The sequence below is a fragment of the Asparagus officinalis genome, chromosome 1 (genome assembly GCF_001876935.1).
Source record: "Asparagus officinalis chromosome 1, Aspof.V1, whole genome shotgun sequence".
Classification (NCBI taxonomy): domain Eukaryota; kingdom Viridiplantae; phylum Streptophyta; class Magnoliopsida; order Asparagales; family Asparagaceae; genus Asparagus; species Asparagus officinalis.
In genome coordinates this window covers 3232643-3249623 of record NC_033794.1, presented here as the reverse complement: position 1 = coordinate 3249623, position 16981 = coordinate 3232643, and the positions used below count along the sequence as shown (strand labels likewise).

The 16981-nt window shown below is 41.6% G+C and overlaps 1 pseudogene; it reads left to right on the top strand.

Moving 5' to 3' along the window:
* Positions 3514 to 16756, top strand: LOC109846547 (annotated as a pseudogene).

Genomic DNA, 16981 nt, shown 5'->3' with positions numbered 1-16981 from the left:
TTATCTTACATTCAGTCCCCTCCAGTATTAATTTATTTTAGGTAGCTTTATTGAGCAGGACAAATCACCTATTTGCTCATTCCTAAAAATGCAATACCATGAACATAAATAAAAATTATTTTGAGACATCAAAATATTATGTTTTATAAAAAATAAAATTAGAAAAATAATTTTCAAAAATCACCCGTCGACGGGAATTTAATATCTTCATGGGATATGCATTATAAATTAACTCATAAAAATGAGTATACTGGATCCTATCTAGATATCCATTATTTTCCTAAATAAAATCTAATAACCCAACATTTCAGGTTGTATAGCACTTGTAAAAACAAGCTTAACCATCATATCAAAGTATACTAAATTATCAAATCTAAAATGATAATATCATCAAGTCTAAGGGACCATGTAACAATTCAAAGTCTCTATCTCTTAGGTAACTCGTCCTAGAGAATCCAAATAAGGTCTTGTGCTACACATATTAAATATGTGCTTATGACATACACCCGGGGAATCTTCATTCACGATAGCTGAGATCAACCATCACATCTCATATGTCGTTGTCATGCATAATAACATGTTATAACAAAGTTATCCTTTACTAGTTATAGGTTAAGCATAAATTTGAGAAACATCTGAATTAGATCATATCTCCAAGCAAGTGATCATCACAGTGCATGATCTAACAAAATAATTTCTAAGAATAATATAACAATTACATAAAAGATACCCAAACAACACGTGCAACAATAAAACTTAATTAATATTCAATAAAAATGTATTGGATATTTAAGGGCATATAACACTACTCTAGCACAGATATGACTAGAAATCCAAATTCATTTCCAAGAAATTCTTTATGTATCAAACGTGTCATCTTTTCATTTGGGCATAAGTAAAAACAAACGTGGATGAGCATTTCATCACTCTTAAGTCCCCAACGAAAAACACCAACAAGTTGATGGAAGGACAAGCCATTTCTTGTTTGATTATAAAGCTAGCCATTCGTTAAAAAGGATTCTAGGTTGGGTTGTTTTCGCTTGAAAGGTATGGTAGCTATCAGCCTAGAATACTTTGACTCGTTTACGTTGTTTGCTTGTGTAAATAGAATGATGTGGCAGTAAAAAATCTCATTTGGCAATTTTTGACCACCATTTCTCCTTAAAAGATAGCGTTTTGGGCGAATTTTACTGTAATTATCAGATCCAATTTTCGAACTGGTTTCCTAACTATAGTAAATTCCACCTGATTTACATAAAAGAATCAAATAGACTGTTTAGTTCTTTTAAGTAATTCACATGAAAGTTACCGTAACTAGAAAACCAGTTGGAATATTGGACTTGGTAGCTACAATAACTTTTGGCCAGAAGATTTCTTTTTTGTGACAGAATTGGTCAAAGACCGCCAAATGGGATTTTTGTTTATCATATCAGCACTCTATCTGCGCAACAAAACAGCTTCAAGCAAAAACAACCCACCACCCAAACAGGTAATTGCTGCATGTTTTGGCATATTCGATTGCTTCTGATTTATTTTTAATTAATAAATGGCTGGAACTTAGTCAATTTCTTATTTATTGGCTTTAGATTGGTTTCACGTGAAATCGTACGCACGATGATTCCTTGCCATAGTCTTGTCTATTTTCAGAAGAGAAGGATTAGTAAAAGCGTTCCTTTTTGTCACTAAATCTAGCTCACACTGGTACAAAACCACGTATTCCAGACGGAAAATTCTGTCTGGGATAATTAGAATTCCGTCTGTAAAAGGTATTTCAGACGGAATTCCGTCTGGAATACGAGTCCAGTTTGTTTCCGTCTAGAATAACGTATTCTAGACGGAAATTCCGTCTAGAATGAATTCTAGACGGATTTTAGTAGACGGAAAAAAAAACCGTCTGTAATATATTACAGACGGATTTTTTCCGTCTAGAATAACTATCCCAGACGGAAGTTTTCCGTCTGAGCTAATCTACAGCTCAGATGAAATTATTAGCCAATGGATATGTAGGCGTCAAAAATTGCTTATGAGTTACCACACACGGCTCAAGACGAAGAAAAGACGATAAACGTGCAATTTCCGATACAATGAATGCACAAAAATGCAAAACGACGGGGGAAGCGTGCAATTTCCGAGGTCAAGAAAGTGTCTAGGAAACTACAAGGTTGCTCATAGTTTCCGAGACACATTCTGTGTCTCGGAAGCTATGAGGCAATTCTTAGTTTCCGAGACACAGAATGCGTCTCGGAAACTATGGTGGATTTCACACTTTCATTGGCGGTTTTCTTGGGGTTTGTGCAGCCCACGTGCACTTGGGCTCTTAATAGCGCTTCAGTCAGCGACGACGTCGGGAGTGAAGCGACGGCGAGCACGGGAAGTTTTCCGACGGCGACGACGATGCTGATAGCGACGGCGAGGAGGCGAATTAGATCTGGGGATTTAGGGATTTAGGGGATGAAATGTCATTAGATCTAGATCTGGGGATTTTTGGTTATAAAGGGTACCAAATATCCTAGACGGAAATTTCCGTCTAGGATACATTCTAGACGGAAATTTCCGTCTATAAAGGGTACCAAATATCCTAGACGGAAATTTCCGTCTAGGATACATTCTAGACGGAAATTTCCGTCTAGGATATTCAAAAAATTTCAAAAAAAAATTAAAAATATTATTTCCGTCTGCAATATTATTATAGACGGAAATTTCCGTCTAGAATATTATATTGTAGACGGAAATTTCTAGACGGATTTTTTCCGTCTAGTATATTTTATCCCAGACGGAAAATTTTCCGTCTGTGAATTTCCGTCTGGGATACTCGTATTTTTACTAGTGTCAAGGTTGATTTTAATTTACAATATACATCAAGGTAATCTACTACTTAAACTTAACCCTCACATTTATATATATCACAGATCTCCAGAACCATTTAAATGTATAGTTGAACATACGAATTAATTAGCATGCATATATTTCGAACAAAATTTATATAAGGCTAGCATTCCGATACATATGGTCCGTGTATGACACATAAACAAGTGATCTGCTAAGTCACTTTTATATTTTTTCGAGTTTCAGGGCATTTTGGTTGATTTCCCCCCAAAATGTGAGGATATTTCAATTAATCTTTCTAAATGTGAGAGCATTTTCCTGTTTTCTCAGGTGTAAGGTAAATATTTTTTCCAAACGTAAAGGATTTTTTTGGGTTCTGAAAATGGGAACCACAGACAGAAAAGAGAACCTTTCTAAGTACAGAATAATCATAAATAAAGAGTAGTCCAAAATACGTGATCTATGTGTTACACGAGTCAGCTTTGCTAATATCATGATGGGCTAGTAAAATAAATTATGATATTTTTTTTCTAATAAAAATAGTTCACCATTTGTTTTGTAAACTTAACCCTTGAAAAAAAAAAAAATCTATACGCTTCCGTTATTTGTGCACCGCTACTTTCGCAGACCCTAAACCCGTACGTCCAACTTCTATATAAAGCCCCCCACTTTGTTCAATCTCAAAACAAAACCCACAAAATAAAATAAGAAATTATAACATAAATTGTACATAGAATAACAATGTTGAAGCCAACTCCAGCCCAATTTTCAACCCCAACCCCCTCTCTCTTCTGCCTCTCATCCTCATCACGCCTCTCCTCTTCTCCCACCTTAGGCCCCCTCTCGCTCCCACTGGGCCGGGCCCGAAAGGCCTCATCAAGAAACCGAGGGGGCTGTATCAGGTGTGATGTTGGGCGGAATGAGGCCCAGAACGCCCAACAAGCCGTGCTAACTGCGACAAAGAGCCGGTCGACGTCGGTGAAGGCTATTGTTACGGTGAAGTTCCCTGTAGGAGGAATCTCCGCAGACTTGGGGATCACTGATCGTGGGTTTCATTATATTGAAGATATCTTAGGGAAAACTCTGTCGCTTGAGCTCATTAGTGCTGAGCTTGATCATGTTGAATTAATCTTGTAACGTTATGCATTTCATAGGTTAATTAGTTGGTTACTTAGTGGGTTAAGTGTTTAGTTAGTTAGTTACAGGTTTCTTGTGCACGTTGTGCACGTTTGTAAGTTAGAAAAACTGTTTTGTATTTGTAGTTTTATATGACAGTAATGAATGTGTGTGGATTTAGAACGCCTGAAAATTGGTTTTCTTTCCTCGTCACAAGTGTGTGTGTGTTTCCAGCAAATTGAAGAATCAATTCCAACATTTGGTATCAGAGCTTGGTTGGGATTTGATGCCAAAGATCATGCCGGCGGACTCAACACCTTCAAGCAGCGGATCTGGCAACACAGTGACGTTGAAGACAACTGGAAGAGAAGGGACAGTCTCTCTTCAGTACCCACTGCTCACAAAGAGCAACTACTCAGCATGGGCGATCAAGATGAAGGTGTATATGCGTGCACAAGGTGTATGGGATGCCATTGAGCCCGATCACCCCAACGATGAGGTAGAAATGCGGAAGGATCAGATGGCTCTTGCTGCCATCTATCAAGCCATCAGCGAGGAGACACTTCTCGTGTTGGCTGAGAAGGAGACGACCAAGGAAGCATGGGAGATGTTGAGGACAATGCACATGGGCGCTGAGCGTGTCAAGGAAGCAAAAATTCAGAATCTGAGAAGTGAGTTTGAGGGTCTTCGCATGCGTGAAGTGGAGACAGTTGATGATTTTGGTGCAAAGTTAACCACTATTGTCAATAAGATTCGTGCATTGGGCGACAAGATAGATGAGGCTTATGTCGTCAAGAAGCTTCTTCGTGCAGTCCCTCCCAAGTTCCTTCAAATTGCATCTACCATTGAACAATTTGGCAACCTCAACACGATGACAGTTGAGGAGGTCATCGGATCGCTCAAGACCCATGAAGAACGATTGCGTGGCTATGGTGAAAATGAGGATGAACAAGTTCTGTTGACAAGTGAAAAGTGGAAAGGGAAACAAGTGAAAGGAGGAGGAGAAAGCTCGTCCAACTCATACAAAGGACGAGGAACGAGTGGTGGCCGTGGTCGTGGCCGTGGGTGTGGCCGTGGCCGTGGTCGTGGTCGCGGGCATGGTGAAAGTGGTCGATGGAATGAATCAAATCACAGTGAGAGAAAGTTCGACAAGTCCAAGGTAAGGTGCTACAATTGTCAAAACTATGGGCACTTTGCCTCGGAATGTCGATCTAAGAAGAAGGAGGAAAAGGCACACTTTGTGGAGGCACAAGAGGATGATGAAGAACCAGCACTCTTAGCGACAGAAATTTGTGAGTGTGAGAATCATAGGGAGATCACAACAGAGGAAGTGATGCTCTATGAGGAGAAAGTGAAGCCAAGGTTGAATGAAGAAGAAGAAGTGGTGCACGACAACTCAGGTTGGTTTCTTGACACTGGAGCAAGCAATCACATGACGGGTTGCAAGGAGCTGTTTTCAGAACTAGATGAAAGCGTGACTGGGAAGGTCAAATTTGGCGATGGTTCTGTTGTGAACATTCGAGGAAAAGGCACTGTGATGTTTCAGTGTCAAAATGGTGAGCATCGATTCTTTACAAATGTTTATTTCATACCTAGACTGCGTAGCAATATAGTGAGTTTAGGTCAATTGGATGAGAATGGATGCAAAACTGTGATAGAAGATGGTTGTTTGTTGGTGTATGATAGAGCTAGAAAGCTGCTGGCAAGAGTAAGAAGATCAAGAAATAGATTGTATATTCTAAACTTGAAAACAACTCACTCAGTGTGTTTGTTGGGGAAATTAAATGAAGTTGAATGGCTGTGGCATGCACGTTATGGCCATTTAAACTTTCAGGCATTGAGGAACATGACCAAGAAGGGAATGGTGATAGGAATGCCTATCGTTGATCACATAACTCAAGTGTGTGATGGGTGTGTCATTGGCAAACATCATCGTACACACTTTCCCCAAAGCGCAAGTTTTCGAGCTGAGACCCCGCTCCAACTCATGCATGGTGACTTGTGTGGCCCAATCACTCCTACAACACCTGGAGGTAACAAATATTTTATGTTGCTTGTTGATGATTATAGTAGGTACATGTGGGTTGTGATGCTCAAGAACAAAGATGAAGCATTACATGCATTCAAGAAGGTGAAGGCAAGTGCAGAGATGGAAGCTAATACTAAGCTGAAGGCATTCCGAACCGATAGGGGTGGGGAGTTCACCTCTAAAGCATTCACCCAGTACTGTGAAGACTCAGGCATCAAGCATTTCCTCACAGCCCCATACTCTCCGCAGCAGAACGGCGTTGTCGAGCGAAGAAACCAAACTGTTTTAGGAATGGTGAGAAGCTTATTAAAAAGCAAACATGTACCAGCTACATTTTGGGGAGAAGCTGTGAAGACAGCAGTATATATATACTCAATCGAGCTCCAACAAAGAGTGTGGAAGGAGTGACACCATATGAGAGGTGGACTGGTCGGAAACCGAAGGTTCAACATCTTCGAGTTTTTGGCTGTTTGGTGCACGTCAAGACTGTGAGTCCATACACAAAGAAGCTGGCTGATAGGAGTGCGCCAATGGTGTTTCTGGGTTATGAACCAGGATCAAAAGCTTACAGAGTTTATGATCCTAATTCAAAGAAGTTGAGAATAAGCAGGGACACAATATTTGAAGAGGATAAGGAATGGAATTGGGGGAATAGACAAGGAGGAGAATATTCTGGAGCTCATTCATGTGGCACGTTCACCGTGCATTATGAATCTGAGAAAGGTGAAGACGCGCAGAACTTTGATGAGCAATCAAGCGGGCAATTCTCTGAAGGTGCGACTTCGCCTCACACTCCCATGAATCATAATCATGCACAGGATGCTGGAGAACCATCAACAAGCTCAGAGAGGCCTCGCAAGTATCGTTCTCTACAAGATGTGTACAATGACACAGTTGAGATGGATGAGGAGGTAGGGCTATGTTTCTTATCTTTAGAAGAACCTGCAACTTATGAAGAAGCAGCAGGCAATGAAAGTTGGAAACAAGCCATGGCGGAAGAAATTGCAGCAATTGAGAGGAATAACACATGGGAATTTGCAGAATTACCAAAAGGGCACCGTGCTATTGGTTTGAAATGGGTATATAAGGTGAAGAAGAATCCTGAAGGAGAAATAGTAAAACACAAAGCTCGACTCGTGGCGAAGGGTTATGTACAAAAACAGGGAGTGGATTTTAATGAGGTATTCGCTCCAGTTGCACGGCTTGAAACTGTAAGGCTCTTGATTGGTCTGGCAGCACAGGAGAACTGGGAAGTACATCACATGGATGTAAAATCTGCATTCCTAAATGGCGAGCTAGAAGAAGAGGTGTATGTAGCACAACCTGTTGGATTCGAAGCAAAGGGCCATGAGGGGCAAGTGCTGAGGCTGAAGAAGGCGTTATATGGACTGCGTCAAGCACCTCGAGCATGGAATTCGAAGCTTGATAAGTGCTTACAGTCATTGGGGTTCATCAAGTGTCCTATGGAGCATGCTGTGTACAAGCAAGAACTGGGGGGTGAAATCCAAGTGATTGGTGTCTATGTAGATGATCTTATTATTACTGGGTCAAGTGTCGAACATATTGCAAAGTTCAAAGAGCAGATGAAGAGGCTATTCGACATGAGTGATCTTGGATTATTGAGCTACTATTTGGGCATTGAAGTGAAGCAAAATTCACATTCCATCACACTGTCTCAGTCAGTATATGCTCTAAAGATACTTGAGAAGCTTGGAATGGCCGAATGCAATCCCTGTCAAATCCCCATGGAGCCGAGACTTAAAATGAGTAAAGTGAATATCAGTCCCCCAGTTGATGCATTTCTGTATAGAAGTGTCATAGGGAGCCTGAGGTACCTAGTCAACACAAGACCTGATTTAGCCTACTCAGTTGGAGTAGTCAGCCGATACATGGAAGCGCCCACAACGACTCACATGACTGCTGTGAAGCAAATACTGAGGTATGTGCGTGGCACTCTAAACTTTGGGTGTTGTTATGACAGGAAGGAGCATATGGGAAAACACTTGATTGGGTATAGCGATAGTGATTTGGCTGGTGATATTGATGATCGGTATTTTGTAGTTTTATATGACAGTAATGAATGTGTGTGGATTTAGAACGCCTGAAAATTGGTTTTCTTTCCTCGTCACAAGTGTGTGTGTGTTTCCAGTAAATTGAAGAATCAATTCCAACATTTGGTATCAGAGCTTGGTTGGGATTTGATGCCAAAGATCATGCCGGCGGACTCAACACCTTCAAGCAGCGGATCTGGCAACACAGTGACGTTGAAGACAACTGGAAGAGAAGGGACAGTCTCTCTTCAGTACCCGCTGCTCACAAAGAGCAACTACTCAGCATGGGCGATCAAGATGAAGGTGTATATGCGTGCACAAGGTGTATGGGATGCCATTGAGCCCGATCACCCCAACGATGAGGTAGAAATGCGGAAGGATCAGATGGCTCTTGCTGCCATCTATCAAGCCATCAGCGAGGAGACACTTCTCGTGTTGGCTGAGAAGGAGACGGCCAAGGAAGCATGGGAGATGTTGAGGACAATGCACATGGGCGCTGAGCGTGTCAAGGAAGCAAAAATTCAGAATCTGAGAAGTGAGTTTGAGGGTCTTCGCATGCGTGAAGTGGAGACAGTTGATGATTTTGGTGCAAAGTTAACCACTATTGTCAATAAGATTCGTGCATTGGGCGACAAGATAGATGAGGCTTATGTCGTCAAGAAGCTTCTTCGTGCAGTCCCTCCCAAGTTCCTTCAAATTGCATCTACCATTGAACAATTTGGCAACCTCAACACGATGACAGTTGAGGAGGTCATAGGATCGCTCAAGACCCATGAAGAACGATTGCGTGGCTATGGTGAAAATGAGGATGAACAAGTTCTGTTGACAAGTGAAAAGTGGAAAGGGAAACAAGTGAAAGGAGGAGGAGAAAGCTCGTCCAACTCATACAAAGGACGAGGAACGAGTGGTGGCCGTGGTCGTGGCCGTGGGTGTGGCCGTGGCCGTGGTCGTGGTCGCGGGCATGGTGAAAGTGGTCGATGGAATGAATCAAATCACAATGAGAGAAAGTTCGACAAGTCCAAGGTAAGGTGCTACAATTGTCAAAACTATGGGCACTTTGCCTCGGAATGTCGATCTAAGAAGAAGGAGGAAAAGGCACACTTTGTGGAGGCACAAGAGGATGATGAAGAACCAGCACTCTTAGCGACAGAAATTTGTGAGTGTGAGAATCATAGGGAGATCACAACAGAGGAAGTGATGCTCTATGAGGAGAAAGTGAAGCCAAGGTTGAATGAAGAAGAAGAAGTGGTGCACGACAACTCAGGTTGGTTTCTTGACACTGGAGCAAGCAATCACATGACGGGTTGCAAGGAGCTGTTTTCAGAACTAGATGAAAGCGTGACTGGGAAGGTCAAATTTGGCGATGGTTCTGTTGTGAACATTCGAGGAAAAGGCACTGTGATGTTTCAGTGTCAAAATGGTGAGCATCGATTCTTTACAAATGTTTATTTCATACCTAGACTGCGTAGCAATATAGTGAGTTTAGGTCAATTGGATGAGAATGGATGCAAAACTGTGATAGAAGATGGTTGTTTGTTGGTGTATGATAGAGCTAGAAAGCTGCTGGCAAGAGTAAGAAGATCAAGAAATAGATTGTATATTCTAAACTTGAAAACAACTCACTCAGTGTGTTTGTTGGGGAAATTAAATGAAGTTGAATGGCTGTGGCATGCACGTTATGGCCATTTAAACTTTCAGGCATTGAGGAACATGACCAAGAAGGGAATGGTGATAGGAATGCCTATCGTTGATCACATAACTCAAGTGTGTGATGGGTGTGTCATTGGCAAACATCATCGTACACACTTTCCCCAAAGCGCAAGTTTTCGAGCTGAGACCCCGCTCCAACTCATGCATGGTGACTTGTGTGGCCCAATCACTCCTACAACACCTGGAGGTAACAAATATTTTATGTTGCTTGTTGATGATTATAGTAGGTACATGTGGGTTGTGATGCTCAAGAACAAAGATGAAGCATTACATGCATTCAAGAAGGTGAAGGCAAGTGCAGAGATGGAAGCTAATACTAAGCTGAAGGCATTCCGAACCGATAGGGGTGGGGAGTTCACCTCTAAAGCATTCACCCAGTACTGTGAAGACTCAGGCATCAAGCATTTCCTCACAGCCCCATACTCTCCGCAGCAGAACGGCGTTGTCGAGCGAAGAAACCAAACTGTTTTAGGAATGGTGAGAAGCTTATTAAAAAGCAAACATGTACCAGCTACATTTTGGGGAGAAGCTGTGAAGACAGCAGTATATATACTCAATCGAGCTCCAACAAAGAGTGTGGAAGGAGTGACACCATATGAGAGGTGGACTGGTCGGAAACCGAAGGTTCAACATCTTCGAGTTTTTGGCTGTTTGGTGCACGTCAAGACTGTGAGTCCATACACAAAGAAGCTGGCTGATAGGAGTGCGCCAATGGTGTTTCTGGGTTATGAACCAGGATCAAAAGCTTACAGAGTTTATGATCCTAATTCAAAGAAGTTGAGAATAAGCAGGGACACAATATTTGAAGAGGATAAGGAATGGAATTGGGGGAATAGACAAGGAGGAGAATATTCTGGAGCTCATTCATGTGGCACGTTCACCGTGCATTATGAATCTGAGAAAGGTGAAGACGCGCAGAACTTTGATGAGCAATCAAGCGGGCAATTCTCTGAAGGTGCGACTTCGCCTCACACTCCCATGAATCATAATCATGCACAGGATGCTGGAGAACCATCAACAAGCTCAGAGAGGCCTCGCAAGTATCGTTCTCTACAAGATGTGTACAATGACACAGTTGAGATGGATGAGGAGGTAGGGCTATGTTTCTTATCTTTAGAAGAACCTGCAACTTATGAAGAAGCAGCAGGCAATGAAAGTTGGAAACAAGCCATGGCGGAAGAAATTGCAGCAATTGAGAGGAATAACACATGGGAATTTGCAGAATTACCAAAAGGGCACCGTGCTATTGGCTTGAAATGGGTATACAAGGTGAAAAAAAATCCTGAAGGAGAAATAGTAAAACACAAAGCTCGACTCGTGGCGAAGGGTTATGTACAAAAACAGGGAGTGGATTTTAATGAGGTATTCGCTCCAGTTGCACGGCTTGAAACTGTAAGGCTCTTGATTGGTCTGGCAGCACAGGAGAACTGGGAAGTACATCACATGGATGTAAAATCTGCATTCCTAAATGGCGAGCTAGAAGAAGAGGTGTATGTAGCACAACCTGTTGGATTCGAAGCAAAGGGCCATGAGGGGCAAGTGCTGAGGCTGAAGAAGGCGTTATATGGACTGCGTCAAGCACCTCGAGCATGGAATTCGAAGCTTGATAAGTGCTTACAGTCATTGGGGTTCATCAAGTGTCCTATGGAGCATGCTGTGTACAAGCAAGAACTGGGGGGTGAAATCCAAGTGATTGGTGTCTATGTAGATGATCTTATTATTACTGGGTCAAGTGTCGAACATATTGCAAAGTTCAAAGAGCAGATGAAGAGGCTATTCGACATGAGTGATCTTGGATTATTGAGCTACTATTTGGGCATTGAAGTGAAGCAAAATTCACATTCCATCACACTGTCTCAGTCAGTATATGCTCTAAAGATACTTGAGAAGCTTGGAATGGCCGAATGTAATCCCTGTCAAATCCCCATGGAGCCGAGACTTAAAATGAGTAAAGTGAATATCAGTCCCCCAGTTGATGCATTTCTGTATAGAAGTGTCATAGGGAGCCTGAGGTACCTAGTCAACACAAGACCTGATTTAGCCTACTCAGTTGGAGTAGTCAGCCGATACATGGAAGCGCCCACAACGACTCACATGACTGCTGTGAAGCAAATACTGAGGTATGAGGAGTTATCTATTTTCTTGGCGGAAGCCCTGTGACATGGCTATCACAGAAACAGAGAGTAGTGGCACTCTCCTCATGTGAAGCTGGAAGAGCACAACAGGAGTTATCTATTTTCTTGGCGGAAGCCCTGTGACATGGCTATCACAGAAACAGAGAGTAGTGGCACTCTCCTCATGTGAAGCTGAGTATGTGGCCGCAACAGCAGCGGCATGCCAGGGTGTTTGGCTTAGGCGTCTGTTGAGTGAGCTAAAGGGCAGTGAACCTGTCAAAGCTATCATCAATGTAGATAACAAATCAGCCATTGCTCTCACGAAGAACCCTGTGCACCATGACAGAAGCAAGCACATTGATATCAAGTATCATTTTATTCGTGATTGTGTTCAAAAGGAAGAAATTGAAGTGAAGTATGTGAAGACTGAGGATCAACTGGCCGATATTCTGACAAAGCCACTTGGTCGTCAGAGGTTTGTCGAGCTGCGTGAGAAAATAGGACTGAAGGATGTGAAGAAGATGCAACAAGATTAAGGGGGTGAATGTTGAATTAATCTTGTAACGTTATGCATTTCATAGGTTAATTAGTTGGTTACTTAGTGGGTTAAGTGTTTAGTTAGTTAGTTACAGGTTTCTTGTGCACGTTGTGCACGTTTGTAAGTTAGAAAAACTGTTTTGTATTTGTAGTTTTATATGACAGTAATGAATGTGTGTGGATTTAGAACGCCTGAAAATTGGTTTTCTTTCCTCGTCACAAGTGTGTGTGTGTTTCCAGCAAATTGAAGAATCAATTCCAACAGATCATAGTAAGTTGCATTAATCACGCACCACGAAAATCTTAGATTAATTAGTAAGATACAAGTAGGTTTGAAGATTATTTTATTTTATTCCCCGGCCCTCCGAACTGGTGAACGAGATTTTTATTGCATGCATGGCAAGATTTTTATTGCATGGCAGGCTCACAACAGAAGAAAATAGAACTACTCTTGCGAGGACAAATGACCGCATAGAATTATAGAACTCGATACTGGCCAACCATAATGATCAATAATATTCATGCATGCACACTTGTCTGAGCAACAATTCATATGAATTATTGTGGCTGTGTCGCATGTAATATATATAATTCATACAGTACTCCTTCCTTATGCATCACATAATCCATCAACCGGCTGAGTTAGACAAGTCACTAATGAGGAAATTTTGGGACATCAGCTTACATAAAAAATCATATAGTATTACGGCACTAATTTTATTCTTCTTCTTCTTAATTCTTCCTCAGTCTCTTCTTTTTACATTTTCTTTTAATTAAATTGATCAGAAACCGGAAAAGAGAAGGAAACAGTGGGGGCCTTCGCTCACAGGACAACCCAGAAGGGAGATGATGTGAAGTATGAAGCCAAATTTTCAGTTCCAAATGGTTTTGGTGAGATTGGGGGAGTTTTTGTAACAAATGAACATCACAAGGAGATGTACCTAAATGATATTGTTCTCATGACTGGTGATGACAGCACTGCACTTAACATAGACTGCAGATCTTGGGTGCACTCCAAATTTGACAACCATGAGAAGAGAGTTTTTTTCACCACTAAGGTATATAATTTCTTTTCCCGTATTTATTATAAATTTGTCATTTATATATAGTTCATACGCTACGACAATATCTAGTAAGACATATGCAGTGGCAGGGCTAGTAATTTGTTGGGATTGTGTCTTTGATTTTTTTTTTGCATAACTTCATGAGAATTGCATAGACTTAGACATCTATCATGATTAGGAATTTGTATCCTATTCTAATTAGGAAGTCTGGTTAAACATAGAGTTTTGATTTTCACAACCAGAGGCACACATACACACACATATCATATCATACTCTCTTTAAAAGCATAAGTTTAATTGGGAAGCGTTTTTCATTGTCAATATTACCCTTCACTATAATACATGAAGTATTATATATAAACCAAAATGTAAAAAAGAACTCAAATTATTTAATCGAGTATTAACATAACTTCTCTGTGAATTTTTTTTGGCACCTCCAATTATTTAATCGAGTATTAACATTACTTGTAAACATGTTTAATATTGTGTTATGCTAACACAAGTACTCAAATTTCACAACTTGCAATAATAAAACAAATGAGCAAATAATACCACATTTCTTTGTTGATCAAGCAGTCTTATTTACCATTAGCAACTCCCGGTGGCCTCCAAAATTTAAGGAACAAAGAGCTTGAAATCATTCGAGGCAATGCTTTGAGAGAGTCTATGATTATGATACATACAACGATCTTGGTGACCCTGACAAGGAGGATTTGGCAAGGCCAGTGCTCGGTGGCACCATGGAACTACCATATCCAAGGCGATGCAGAACAGGAAGACCAAAAACCGAAAAGGGTACTTAATGAATCTTATTCTTCCATTCGTTTTTTTTGTGGGTCATTTCCTCCATTAAGTTAATGAATATCATATCTTTCTTAACTGCTTCTAACTTTGTCTTGTAGACCCTCTATCAGAGGTGAGAAGAGATAGTGTGTACGTCCCAAGAGATGAATCATTCTCAGCGGTGAAACAAGCAAGCATGCAAGATGAGCTGGCTACTCTTCGCTCCTTTCTCAAGACTGCCTTGGACAAAACAAAAGGGTTTCCCGACTTTAAAGCCATTGATTCTCTCTTCAAGGAAGGTGTGCCTCTACAAAAGCAAGAAGGGCTGAGTCTGTTAACCAAGGTCCTCCCAAGACTAGTGAAAACTCTTGTAGATGGCACTGATAATATATTGTTGTTCGACACTCCAGCCATGATTGAAAGTAAATTACCTTCACTTCTTTCAACATGTATTTCAGCTACATTTACATTGTATTTGTGACTAGGTTTGTGACATTGACTCAATGTAGAGGATAAGTTCTCATGGTTCAGAGATGAAGAGTTCTCACGGCAAACTCTAGCTGGCCTCAACCCTTTCAGCATTCAATTAGTCACAGTAAGCTACTCAAAACAAATTGAGATATACATTGGTTAATTCATATAAATAAGAAAATAACAAATCTTTTGAATTTTGTAAATCATAAATCTTAAGCTGCCCTGCATGTGCAGGAATTTCCATTTGTTAGCAAACTGGATCCACAGATCTACGGCCCTCCGGAGTCAGCAATCACAGAAGAAATCATAGATCAAGAGATAGGAGCAATAATGACTGCAAAAGAGGTATAGTCGGGGCCCTAGCATAATACATTTTCAACAAGAAAGCAAAGAAACATTAAAGAGATGTATTCAACAATATCAGTCATGACCTAACGTGTTTTATTTTGAAAAACACAGGCATTGGAGCAAAAGAAACTGTTCGTACTGGATTACCATGATTTGCTCCTACCTTTTGTTCACAGGGTCAGAGAGTTAGAGGGAACTACCCTGTATGGATCTCGAACTCTTTTCTTCCTCATGCCAACAGGCACATTGAAACCGATAGCTATCGAGCTGACAAGACCAAAATCCCCAACCAAGCCTCAATGGAAACGAGTATTCACTCAATGCTACGATGCCACAGGAAGCTGGCTATGGAAGCTCGCCAAAGCTCACGTCTGTGCTCATGATGCTGGTTATCACCAACTTGTTAGCCACTGGTATTAATTAAGACTTGCATATTACGAGCTTTTTCCTTCATAATAGCTTTTTGACAAGAAATTGTTATTTAATAGGCTACGAACTCACTGCTGCACTGAACCATACACAATTGCAATGAATCGCCAACTTAGTGCAATTCACCCTATTTACCGACTGTTGCACCCTCATTTTCGGTACACTATGGAAATGAATGCCTTCGCACGGGCGACCCTCGTCAACGCGGGGGGAATCATCGAAACAAGCTTCGCTCCAGGAAAGTACGCGATGGAGCTCAGCTCGGTTGCTTATCGTGAACAGTGGAGGTTTGACATGGAGGCCTTGCCCGCTGATTTGATCAGAAGGTAGTCATACTCAATTTCGTCAACAGCATCGTTAAATGCCTATAAATCTAATGAGTACTTCTCCTCCTACATTTTTAGAGGAATGGCGGTGGAGGATCCAACAGCGGAGCATGGACTAAAGCTAACAATAGAGGACTATCCATACGCCAATGACGGTCTTTTGGTCTGGTCTTCCATCAAAGAGTGGGTAACCGACTACGTATCTCATTACTACCCAAGCCCAAACCATGTTCAAGAAGACTATGAGCTCCGAAACTGGTGGACGGATGTACGTACAAAAGGCCACGGCGACAAGAAGGACGAGCCATGGTGGCCAGTCTTGAATACTAAGGACGATCTGATCCATGTTCTGACGACAATCGTATGGGTGACATCTGGGCATCACGCAGCAGTCAATTTCGGGCAGTACCACTACGCAGGGTATTTCCCGAATCGACCCGCGATAGCAAGAGTTAACATGCCCGTTGAGGATGAGAGTTCAGAGGAATTCGCCCGATTCCGGGACAAGCCAGAATCGACGCTCATGGAGCTATTCCCTTCACAAATCCAGGGAACGTTAGTGATGGCTATACTCGATGTCTTATCTACACACGCACCGGATGAGGAGTATCTTGGCAAAGAGGCGGAGCCAGCCTGGGTCAAGGATCCGGTGATATACGCCGCATTCGAGAGGTTTAACGGACGCATGAGGGAGATTGAAGGGGAAATTGATGGCAGAAATGCGAACCCCGAGCTTTTGAATAGGTGTGGAGCTGGAGTAGTTCCTTACGAGCTGCTGAAGCCGTTCTCAGAGCCTGGGGTCACAGGAAAGGGGGTCCCTAATAGCATTTCTATTTAGGACACTTTTTGGTACATCAGTTGTTGTAGTCCTGAGCTGAGCGCCATTTGTGCTGCGTATTTAAATAAAACCTTCTCCTTGGAAAAAAGGCTCTTCAGTTTGAAATTTGCACATGTTTAAACTTATATCATGCCTCTTGCACATATACCCTGTTGGGGTTCCGAGGGCAAACACAAACGCTGAGAGAGAAGACCAAACACAATCAAAACAACGGCATGGACACAAACAAATGAATTTTACGTGGTTCGGCAAGTTGTCTACGTCCACGGGGCAAGAAGGAGATGAGTTTTCACTAATAGAGAAGGAGAGTACAAATAGAGATTACAAATTCACTCA